Here is a 12,515-nt window from a genome sequence, read left to right as displayed (position 1 = left end):
CTTTGAGAAAATGAAAGCTCAGATGAGCCGTTTTGGAATCTGCTTGTTATGAGGTCATAACAAGCAAGGTTACCTCCCCTTTCTCTGCTTTGCCCGCCCAGAGAATTTGGCCCACCCATGAGAGAGAGACATCATGGCTTTCAAACGAGAAAAGTGGCAGTTGGTCAAGGCCACACCCCCACCCTCCACCTTGCCCTTCCCACTCTCCTCCTCAATAGCTTCAGACACAGAAATGGCACATACTAAGGAAAGCTCATTGTAGGACTGGCTCTAGTGGCTGTATTTCTGCACCAAAGCTGAATTTCGGGAAAGAGACTTCAGATACAGTATTAGGGGACCACTAAGGTCTATATAAAAGCATCCAAAGAGCACCATGTCATAGGACCTTTAATAAAATAAAGAAAACAAAAAGTGTCACATAAACCACACATTTGTAATTCATCAACTGCTTGTCAAGTCAGCAAGATATCACCGCAATATTAGGTCCTAATGCAACTTACTTCAAACGTCGTTTGACTGTAGCTGGAGAAACATGCAGAATATCTGCAGTCTGTGACACTGTAAAGCCACATGATTTCAGGAAAGATAGTTGCTCTGGAGAGATGGAAAAGTGAGGCAGACCTCTAGCACCAGTCCAAGCCAGTGGAGCCTGGTAAGATGAACTGGCTGCAACAGAATAACACACAATGTCATTCAAGTGAATTTGTTAGAATTGCAGTTTGTGTGGATGTCTGAAGGATCTGATATTGATGTTCAGCGGTATTGTAATGAACCATTACCATTTTAATTTGAGAATACTGAAGCAAGAGTGGGAAGACATGAAGCAATCTAGCTACAAACGTACCATCGTACCATTTAATTTACCTTGTTGTTCATACCATCTACATGTAGTTACTTCATTGATATATTGAGCTAGGTCTCCAAGTAAGCAATCTGTTGCATAACTGGGAAGGGGAATTGCATTGGGATAGGAATTCTTAGGACTGCAGAAACAGACAATTTAAAACGGGATTCAATCAGATACAAGATTTAGGCTATACAATGCTGTACACCAAGGGAGAGAACATTTTGTTTCCCATTAAGATTCACTAGCATCTCTCATTACACATGCACTCTAAGTATCCTAGACAGGAAAAAGGGGTGTCAACAATTAAATGTATGGGACAGATGATCGGACAATTGAAATACCTTATGACTTTATAGTCACTACAACTAACACGTCGCACCTGAGAGTTCGTCGTTCGATTTTTAATCCTGATCATTAACTCCTTTAACGACAAGAACGATGCAACAATGTGTCCCAGAGAGCAAAAATAAAAACTTCGAAAGACGACAGCAAGTTGTTTATAGTTTTCCTTGAGATCCAGTTGATTCACCTGCGGCTCGAGTGCATTGATTTTCAGATTCAATTAGCCTATACAAGCAAGCACTCATAAATTAACCTTCTGACAAATTTATCTGCAATGCATTAGGAATAGAACGTTAGCTGGCTAAACGTTAGTTTTACAATAACTGCTCGCCACAACAGCCATATAACTTTAGCCCAACATGTTTTGTTCACACTGCTAAAACTAACCAAGCTAACGTTAATCTTTTAGATCTTAGTTTGAAATGAATTCTCGAACTGTTAACGTTACTTTCCCAGTTAACTTACAGAGAATAAGATGGATACACAAAATCTAGCTACGATAATTTTGCAGCACCTGCATGGAATCAGCTTCAGAATGAGCTACAGTTGAAGGAGTTGGTCTCACTTTATTCTTTTAAAGGCTTTCTAAAAGACCTTGCAGAAAGTTTGTCTGTCATTGTTTTTAAATTGATTTAGGACCCAGATTTTCTTTATGATGACATTGGTGTTTGAATATGATGATATTGTCTTTGCATTTATTGAAACCAAGCTGCTGCCACTTGCCAGGACTCTTTTGTAAAAGAGATTTGTAATCTCAAGGAGTTTATTCCTGGTTAAATAAAGGTTTGAATGAAAAGAATGAATGAATGAGCCAGGTTGACGTTACGTTACATTGAAGTTAATCCTAATAGCTACAGAAGTCATCCTCTTACTATATTACATCCAGGTGCTTTGACATGGCTAACGTTAGCAAAAACTAACCCAGACACTGGTTCAACTTGACATTCACTAGCAATATTGTAAACAAAACTGCATTTCTCAGCTCAAACTCTCACCTTGTTTATGTGGATTCCAACAGAGAAGGCCCGACATCATCGGTCTTCAGAAGACGAGTGCAGTCATCCAATGTCCACTTGCACTGTGAAATAAAGTTTATCCTAGCCATCTTTTAAAAAAAAGCAGGATAGTAGTAGCTAGTAGCTAGTAGTCCCCGCCGCCACCGTCGTTCTTCTCTCCTCTTTTGATTAAAAACAGATTGTAGGCCTATCCTTAAATAGAGCTCAGAAGTGACCGCCCCCTTATTTAGCGGTTCAGGTTCCGGAATTAAATTTCCCATACATTTTCCAAAAAGCCTTATTTAAAGATATATATATATATATATATATATATTTATATATTATATATATATAAAAGTTTGGACACACCTTCTCATTCAATGTGTTTCTTTATTTTATGTGCTTTTTTTGATAGCGCTGCAAATCCTTGGTGTTCTCTCAATGAGCTTCATGAGGTAGTCACCTGAAATGGTTTTCACTTCACAGGTGTGCTTTGTCAGGGTTAATTAGTTGAATGTTTTCCCTTATTAATAAAAAAGCAAAGGGTGGCTACTTTGAAGAATCTAAAATATAAGACATGTTTTCAGATATTTCACACCTAGTACATAATTCCATATGTGTTTTGATGCCTTCAGTGAGAATCTACAATGTAAATAGTCATGAAAATAAAGGAAACGCATTGAATGAGAAGGTGTGTCCAAACTTTTGGCCTGGTGAAATATATATATATATATATATATATATATATATATATATATATATATATATATATATATTTAGAAATGTGATTTCACCAGCCTACATATTTAGAAATGTGATTTCACCAGCCTACATATCATATTTAAACATTCTCTAACAACCTGCTTGAGTTGTGGGAATTAATTAACAGAAAACCACCTAAATGAATTTCAAAGAATAAGTGTTTCACTTCCTTTAATTGTTTAATGCTATAGCCTGACAATTGCCTACACCCAGTCTCAACTCTTCAAAAGTCAAAAATGACAGCAGCTTACAGGCTACTGATTGGTTTTTTTTAAAAGTCCAAGTTAAAACAGTTTGTTGTTGGACATATCCCTTGTACCATTTATGGACAACTGGGGTTAAGATATGTTCTTTTGTTAACTTTTAATTTTAAACCTCCAACTTTACTTGAGCTTTTAAATGAAGCCATTGTGTAGCGATACAGGTGCATTTTATAAAATTATAGTATCGTGGAAAAGTTTATTTCTGTAACTTTATTCAAAAAGTGAAACTTTATATTCTAGATTCATCACATAAAGTTTATCATTTCAGGCTTCTTTTTTTTTAAAATCTTGATTGATTCTTCTCACGTCGACATTTCTGTATTATACATTCTTTGTTATACACTACCGGTCAAAAGTTTTAGAACACCCCAATTTTTCCAGGTTTTTATTGAAATTCATGCAGTTCAATGTGTTATTGTACTCTGAAATGAAAGATGAAAAATTGAAAGTAAAAAAAAAAAATCATGGAATCAATTTATAAACCAAAATGTATTCTAAATTTTGACTCATCAAAGTAGCCCCCTTTGGCAGATACAACAGCTGAACACACTCGTGGCATTCTTTCTACAATGGAAATCAAATATTCTTCAGAAAGTTCTTCCCAACTCTGTTGCAGAAGTTCCCATAAATGTGTGGCACTTGTAGGTTGCTTTGCTTTCACTTTTCTGTCCAGTTCATCCCAAACCAGCTCAATGGGGTTTAAGTCTGGTGACTGTGCTGGCCACCATGTTTTTAATCTTACCATCTTGTTCTTTTTTGCTAAGGTAGTTCTGACATAGCTTGGACTTATGTTTTGGTTCATTATCTTGCTGTAGGATGAACCCCTGACCAACTAGGCGCATACCAGAGGGTACTGCATGGCGCTGCAAAATGCTGTGGTAACCGTTTTGGTTCAGGGTGTCTTTCACTCTGTACAAATCACCGACCCTGGATCCAGTAAAACAGCCCCAGACCATCATGCTTCCTCCTCCATGTTTGACAGTTGATGTCACACACTGAGGAACCATCCTTTCGCTTACTCGACGGCGTACAAAAATCCTGCGTGATGAACCGAAGATTTCAAATTTTGATTCATCAGTCCATAGCACCTTCTTCCAGTCTTCAGTAGTCCATTGGCAGTGTTTCTTGGCCCAGGCAAGCCTCTTTTTCTTATTCTGACGTCTTAGCAATGGCTTTCTTGCTGCAACTCGACCTATCAAACCTGCAGCTCGAAGTCTTCTCTTTACAGTTAAAACTGAGACTTGCTTATTACGACCACTATTAAGCTGTGCTTGAAGCTGTTGTCCTGTGAGCCGCCTATCACGCAAGCTGTTGACTCTCAGAAACTTGTCTTCTGATTCTGTTGTGGCTTTGGGTCTGCCAGACCTCTTCCTGTCAGAGTTTCCTCCAGTTTCTAAGTGCCTTTTGATGGTGAAGAATACTGTACTCTCTGACACCTCAACTTTCTTCGCAATTTCTCAGTAGGAAAGACCAACATTCTTAAGTGTTATGATGGTCTGTCTCTCTTCCATTGTTAATTGCCTTTTCCCCGCCATTTTTATGGCAACACACTACTTTCTGCAGTACAATACTGTTCAAATAATGCTCACGAGGGTACGGTACCACAGTGTGTTCCAACAATACTTTTATACAAACAGAGGGAGTTGTAAGTAATCCAGACAAGTTGGAACACGTGGGAATTGGTAGCACCAACTTTCAAAGCTTGATCAACCTCCATTGCTGTAGAACAGCTTTACATTATTTAACCATTTCTTGTTCCCTGAAAAAGGCCTTTTTGTAAAATACTGAAATGTAGCCTACATTATTTTTCAGTTTTGGGTAACCTACTTTTTTTCACCTCAGGCAGTTCCCCACTTACCTTTGTAGCATTTCAAGCTATTCATTGGACTTGAACTGCTAAAATTTCAATAAAAAACAAAAAAAATTGGAGTGTTCTAAAACGTTTGACCGGTAGTGATATTATAATATTTTGAGATACGGATTTTTCATTTCCATGAGCTAATCATCAAGACTAAAACAAAAAAAGGCCTGAAATATTTCCTTTTGTGTAATGAATTTAGAATAGGCCTATATGAAAGTTTCACTTTTTGAAAAAAAATAAAAGATAAATAAACTTTTCCACTATATTATAATTTTATGAGATGCACCAGAGTCCTTGACATTTTAGGTGGCTAAAGAGCTGTTCACAACTTGATTAGGAGAGTGAGAGCAGATGGGAATAAGCACAGACTAACATTTCTTTTAGTAAAATGTTAAAATATTTGCTTAAAATGATGAAAGTGGATGGAAATCCAGCTTTCCACAGGCCAGGAAGTCCATCCACAATGTCATGAAGGTGGCTGAAAACCTAATCAGATTTGCTCTTTGTGGAGAAGTTCTACCAGACCAGGGGCCTCATTTATAAAACTGTGCGTAGATTCTATTCCGAAAGATTTCGTGCGCAAAAAAGTCAGAATTTTCGTACGCAAAAACAATATTCTGATTTATAACACCTTGCGGCGCACACCGGTACGCACTCTTCTCGTTATAAATATGGACGTGCGTTACCTTATGCGGTCGTGCACCAGCCTCCGCGCTCCTCCCAAGGTGCGTCCCATATTTGTCCTAATAAGGTCCATGTTAATCAATCAATGAATATTCCAGCCCTGAAAGGGGGGCCCTTGATGACCAATCAACGAAACGGAAAAATGGGGCAAAACACGATTCAGTGATTGTGAGATGGATGTGCTCCTAACAGAGGTAGAACATCGAAACACAATCCTGTTTGGAAGCCGTAAACCTTGTGTAGTGTTCATATTGTTGTTACACAGCACATACTTAACAGATTTAGCTCAATTATCAATGATATACATAATTTATTGTTCATATTTGCCATTTACCCCTGAGATCACATTTATGATCATATGATCATTTTCGTTTTTTGTGAGAAAGGAAATTCAATTATTAAAAAGGTAAAAAACTAGAAACAAGATTTTGGATCATTATTGGTGCGAAACAGGTGAAAGTGCTTGAAATGTGACAATTTGGTAGCTTGTATGGTAACTGTGTGGGAATAGCAGGTGCAGAAAGACAACATTCCCACACAGACACATACAATCAGACACGACCACATAAAGACGCACAGACACAGACACAGACAGACAGACAGACAGACAGACAGACAGACACACACACACACACACACACACACACACACACACAGATACACATCAAACAAACAACGCATTTCCCGGGGAGAGGCAGGGGAGAGCAGCGGAGGAAAAGTGCATTCCCTCCGCTGCACGGTGTCGGAGGAGCCCCTGCCTCTCCCCGTTGCTGGCAGCCCCTCGTCGGGCGCCGCGACCGGCTCTGGGTCGGTTTAGCAAGAACGGGATTGTTGGGTTCAGGAAAACAAAAACTGGGTTAGGTTCGGAAAACGGGCATACCATCGGAGTTCACTAAAACGCAGTCTATAAAACCTTGGGAGCATTACGCACGATCACACGTGTGGTCAAAAGTTTGCGGAAAACTGGGAACATTTTTATGCATGGAAATTCTTTATAAATCCCGACTATTGCGAGGAATGTTGCGACGACAAATTTCACCCTGCTTCACGCAACTTTTTCTTGCGTAACAGGTTTTATAAATGAGGCCCCAGGTTTCAAGGTGCATCGTGTAGGAACAGACTTGCTGTTCTGCCTCCAGTGGTCCAATCGTCTGTGCTGCTGCATCCAAACCAAGACCTGCTGAATGAAAGCTTACACACAAGTTGTGCATTTGCTGAACAGTCAGTTGCACACACCAATATAGGCTACTCCCAGTTGAAAGCCTACAATTTCACTATTTACGTTATCATTAGGCCACTTACTTGTACTGTTACCTACATCTCCTTTTACCTAATAATGTAGGAAGTAGGCCTAAGCATGTTGGTAGACTTGTATCCAAATAAAGGCTTAAAAAAAATGTTGGTGGACTTGTTACATCAATAGTTGGTATGGATGTATACACTTCAAGTCTTTAAAGCCTGTTAAAAACGAATTTCTATAGTGTGAGTGCCCCCTAGTGGATATCTTGCATTATGTTTGGATTGTGGCTCTTCAAATCAACTGGATGGTTGTATTGGTTCTATTAATAAAAGTAGGGGGAAACACAGACGTTATTTACTTAATATGTAGCTACAATACAGGGATATGAATCAAAACTAGCTCATTCATTTTGCTAGGTGAAAGTCCGTGGTTTTAATTATTGGAGGTTGGTGCACTTATTTTACCAAGAGCGAGTTAGGACAATATCAGTCCCCTTTATATAATTATATCTGCAGCAAACCTTCCACAAATGATAACCTATTCGAAGATAACAATACAGTTTATCAATACAGTACAGTTTATCTGCCTACAATTTTTGTTTACCGATTGCCAAACTAATAGAAAAATAAACTGTACAAAAAAGAAAATCTCTCCCAAATCCACCAAGCTTTGTTCATACTTGTGCTGGGTTGGATTAATGTGGTCTGTTGTTGTTCTTTACTGATTGGTTGATAACCGTACAAATGTATTGGCTTTGGAAAAGACAGGGTGGAACTCATTATCATATATACTACATGTCTTCTGACGCGTTATGTTATGTGTACTGAGCCACGTAAAAAGCGGCGTTAGATGAGCATTCCACGGCGCTTTTTACGGCGTTTTGCATGGTACGCGTATTGAGCCACGTAAAAAGCGGCGTTAGATGAGCATTCCACGGCGCTTTTTACGGTGTTTTGTCATTGGACGACGTAAAAAACGACGTCCTGACCGTTCAAAACAGGTAGGAAAGTGACGTAATGTGAGCTTTTGGGCTTTCCATAATTGTTGCGTGCTGTGGTTTAGTTGCATGTCTTATTGTTGCGTGCTGTGGTTTAGTTGCATGTGTTGTCTTATTGTTGCGTGCTGTGGCCTCTCAGGGCCACCGTACAATTTCCCATTCATTTATTCTGTCTGCCTGTCTGTCTATCTGCCTGCCTGTCTATCTGCCTGTCTGTCAGAAAGAAAGAAAGAAAGAAAGAAAGAAGGAAAGAAAGATTTTAGCACACCTCATAACCTGTCACTGCATGATATGCTGAATTCCAAAATAAGAGCCCCCCCAAAACTCATATATTAGCTGTTTTGTCTACACATTCAGAAAATCATAACAAATAAAAGTCCTAGCTTCCACAGACCAATTTCACCTCAGATGGAGAGGACACCTTCTCAAGGTGTGATCTACCATGTTTCAGGATATTCTGATGTTGTTTTCCAAAATAAGAGCCCCCCCAAAGCTCATATATTAGCTGTTTTGTCCATACATTCAGAAAATCATAAAAATAAAAGTCCTAGCTTCCACAGACCACTTTCACATCAGATGTAGAGGACACCTTCTCAAGGTGTGATCTACCATGTTTCAGGACATTCTGATGTTGTTTTCCAAAATAAGAGCCCCCCAAAGCTCAAATATTAGCTGTTTTGTCTACACATTCAGAAAATCATAAAAATAAAAGTCCTAGCTTCCACAGACCAATTTCACATCAGATGGATAGGACTCCTTCTCAAGGTGTGATCTACAATGTTTCAGGACACTCTGATGTTGTTTTCCAAAATAAGAGCCTCCCAAAACTCATATACACGCTGTTTTGTCTACACATTCAGAAAATCATAAAAATAAAAGTCCTAGCTTCCACAGACCTTCTCAAGGTGTGATCTACAATGTTTCAGGACATTCTGATGTACAGTTTCAAAATAAAAGCCTGTCAAAGTCTCGAATATGAGACAAATTAGATATGATTTTGGATTCAATTTAAAAGGAAACGCCCTGTTATCATATACTAATTCCACTTCAGGGTTATATTACACGACCCCATAGTGTGACCCAGTAAGTATCAAGACATTCTGATGTATAGTTTCAAAATAAAAGTCCGTCAAAGTCTCAAATATGAGGCATATTTAGGCTAGTGACCATTGGTCAAAAAGGGCTTTAGTTTTTGAGATACCCCTACTGGAGGTAGAACTAAACCCAACAATGTTTTTCCTCATCCCTAGGGTCTCCCATATATGAAATTGATTCTTGGCTAAAGATATTTTACTGCTAAGATTGTTAAATTAACAGATATTGTTACACAACCAAAAACCAAAGAAGGACTAAAATATAGCCTGTCCGTATGGGAGTTAAGGCATCTAAACTAATGCAGATCAATCACACAAGCTCTGAGAGCTTTGAAACTTAGCATGTTTGTAGTCAGGAAGTTGCTTTACCTACTAGTAAAGACTGGATGTGAATATCATGATGTATGGAATAAATAGAGACCTATAAACACATACCTAAAATAGGCGAACATGCAAAAAATGTATATCTATGCAGAATGTTTTCAAGAGCAAAACTCACTCAAGCCCACTGAAAGACACTGGCATTTGGTGGCATCGTTGCAGTTTCCGTCTTTACAGTATAGTAGTGGGTGATGTCTCTAACTTCTTTAGGTGCTGGTGTCTTCTGTAACATCACAGGTTCAATGCACCCATCTTCTTTGAGCCTCCATCCTCTACCAACTGGGTTCCAGAGAAGAGGTTTGACCAGGTGGCTGTGACGCCACACTGCTGTTTGGTACAAGGCTCTCAGCACTCGTTGGCCCAGTACTGGCGATGTAGGTGCTGACAAAGCTACATAGAGCAGCCTTGTTTACACTGATCCTTAGGTATTTTCTGTAGTTTGGAACCCTTGTCCTGTGATGATATGTGTTTGTCTGCTGGTTTGAAGGGTGCCTCTTCTTTGTCTTTCAAGATCTTTGACTGAGTGTTGGTGGTCATGTCTATCAAACACTATAACGACTACTTGTACAGCTTGATGCAGAACTGGGACAGCACCATATTCTTGTGACAGCAGACCATGCTATTTATAGTAAAGCACAACAGATCTTGTGGAGCAAACCATCGCCCTTACAAGGAAATATCACAATGACACTGGTATGCATATCATGATGGCTTACCTAGCAAGAATTGGAAAGCTCTATGGCGATGGTGGACTCTTTGACATACTGACTCACATGTGTATGCAGAGGCAACATCTTGACAGTTGCTTCAAGGGAAACAGCTAGCAAGAGGAGTAAGAAGCATAACGCTAGCCTCTGAGGCTCCTACATCGCCAGTACTGGTCCAACGAGAATTTCTTCAGGGAACACTGACATCTTAGCTGGTGGCTTTGAATATGGTCGGGAGGTTAAGAGGGTTAGCAAGTCAGGCATTGACTGCTTGACAGATCTTTACAGTGACCAGGAGGTGGCTGACACAAGGCTGGTGTTACAGTGCCTTGCCAAAGTATTCATCCCCCTTGGCTTTTTACCTATTTTGTTACATTACAGAGTTTAGTTCAATGTTTTTTAAATCTGAATTTTATGTGATGAATTATAACACAATAGTCTAAGTTGCTGAAGTGAAATGAGAAAAATATAAAACTATTTTTTAGTAATAAAAAACTGAAATTTGGCATGTGCGTATGTATTCACCCCCTTTGTTATAAAGCCCATAAAAAGCTCTGGTGCAACCAATTACCTTCAGAAGTCACAAAATTTGTGCGGCAAGATGGCGACCACGTAGGCAGCACGGTCAAAGCTCTGAGACTTTTCCAACTAATTTAGTCTTTGGTGTGGTCTCAAAAGACTAAAGAGTGCCTGATATGAACATCGATGACTATTTCAAAAAACCTACTGCCAACATGCCAAAATCGAAGGGAAAGAAAACCGAAGGAGGTGGTGAAATCCTCGTCAACCAGGAAATTAGCAGCGAAGATGCTAATATTAGCCCTGGCCCTACGGCAGTGACATCTGATGCTAACACCATCATACTCGCTCTCACAGCGGTCATAGACAGCAAATTAGCCGGAGTCACGGAACAGATTGAGAAATTGGAGGCGTCTGTGACACAGACGATGGATAAAAAAATAGCTGATGTAATGCATATTATTGTAACAAGACTGGCCTCTGTGTTGGAAGCCGTCGCTGACCGAGGCACTGAGATACAGGCCCTGACTCGGAGAATGGACACCGTAGATAAGCAAATGGAAGTCATAGAACAGACTGCAGCTGCATCTGAAGACAAAATCATAACTTTTGAAAAACAAATCAACCAACTAAAAGAGCGCACTGATCAGCTGGAGAATCACTCCCGGAGATGTAACGTCAGAATACTGGGAATAATAGAGCGTGAAGAGGGGACAAACGCGGTGAAACATCTTGAGAGGTGGATCCCCGAGTATCTTCATCTTGACACCGCAGACGGCAGGATCATCCTGGATCGTGCCCATCATACGCTGGGCCCGATGCCGCCAACCGGACAGAGGCCACGTCCCCTCATTGTCAAATTCCACTATTACTCCGATAAAGTCCGGGTAATGGAAGCCGCACGCAGACTCCACCAGAACGAGACCCCACGTCATCAGAGGATCCTCTTCTTTAACGACTATTCAGCGGAGATCGTCCGTAAACGTAAAGCTTACGACGGTGTGAAAGCCCAACTCCGGGAGTTGAAAGTGGAATACGCGTTGTTATACCCAGACAACTTTATTGTTTTTATTTACTTTTTGAGATAGAGCTCTAGTGTAGTCCATAAATAGTGGAAGCAGTCCTCTGTGGGACTCAGTTTACTTTGAGCATAGCTCTGCTTTGGCACTGCCAGTTCCTTTTTGCGTAGTGCTTTCTTTCTGTGGATGTTTTGAATTTTTTCTCTCCACATTGTTTTTTGTTTGTACTCGAGCTGTTTGTAGCTCAGCTCCCCTCTCTCTCCACACAAATGTTAACCCAATGTTGACAAAGATATTACTTGCTCAGCCTAATTTAATCTTGTTTTTATTGCATTTTTTCTTAATTGTTTTAAGTGAATGATGGCCAAAACAGGACATATTACCTGCATATCACTAAATGTGAAAGGAATTAATAATCCAACTAAAAGGAAAAAAATTATAACTTATTTAAAAAAACAAAAGACAGATATTGCATTCATCCAAGAAACGCATCTTACTATTAGTTGACTGTATGATCAACAGGAACAGGTTGACACTGGCATCAATATACGGTCCTAATATAGATAATCCAATTTTCTTTAAAAAATTAACCATGAAACTGGCATCCGCAGAGGGTCAATGTATTCTGGGAGGAGATCTTAATCTTGTGTTGAACCTGTCATTAGATCGCTCAGCCCCTAAGAACACTACTCTGTCAAAATCTGCAACAGCATTGTATCAAGGCATGAATGATCTTGGGTTAAAAGATGTGTGGAGACTGAAAAACCCGGGTAAAAAGGAATTCTCTTTCTACTCTAATGTCCA

The sequence above is a fragment of the Perca fluviatilis genome, chromosome 14, assembly GCF_010015445.1.
Source record: "Perca fluviatilis chromosome 14, GENO_Pfluv_1.0, whole genome shotgun sequence".
NCBI lineage: Eukaryota > Metazoa > Chordata > Actinopteri > Perciformes > Percidae > Perca > Perca fluviatilis.
The sequence above is the reverse complement of the archived record's forward strand: the minus strand, read 5'-3'. Positions refer to the sequence as shown.